Below are 574 nucleotides of genomic sequence, written 5' to 3'. Positions count from 1 at the left end.
GGTTTGACTACGTATGTGGGAATAAAGCTAATTTAAAATTCATTAATTCGGGCCCATAACATGTACACACTAATTTGTTAAGTATCATAAGCTGGTATTGAGTAGCGCATTGTTTTCAAAATTATCTCGACAGAGTTGGAAAATCAGTGAATCGTAACTGTGAATGCGCTCTATCACGTTACGAGAATAATTTCCTTCTTTTTTTTCTTTTAAGCCAGTGAACTAAAATATAAAAGTAAATATTTTGATCACTTAGGAACAACATAGAGTTTTGAGTTCTAAAATATTTTTAAAAGAAATATACGGTAGGTTGTATTTTTTTTTTTTTAGGAGAGGGGCGGACGATGTATCTTGGAGCTAGAAACAAGTTATGACATCTGTTAAGCTGCCTTATGACAGAGCAAGTCGGAACACTTGACAATGTCATGGCAATTTCGATGTATTTCTGCTAGTTTAGATTCTAATTACTGGTTCGTCTTCTTCATAGCAATTGAGGATAGAAAGATGACTGAATTCTAACGACCAATTTCTTACTTCTTTTTTTTAATTAAAGGGAACCTCCACTGGTTTAACA

Source organism: Stylophora pistillata, chromosome 12 (genome assembly GCF_964205215.1).
Source record: "Stylophora pistillata chromosome 12, jaStyPist1.2, whole genome shotgun sequence".
NCBI classification, from domain to species: Eukaryota; Metazoa; Cnidaria; class Anthozoa; order Scleractinia; family Pocilloporidae; genus Stylophora; species Stylophora pistillata.
Note: the sequence above shows the minus strand (reverse complement) of the source record.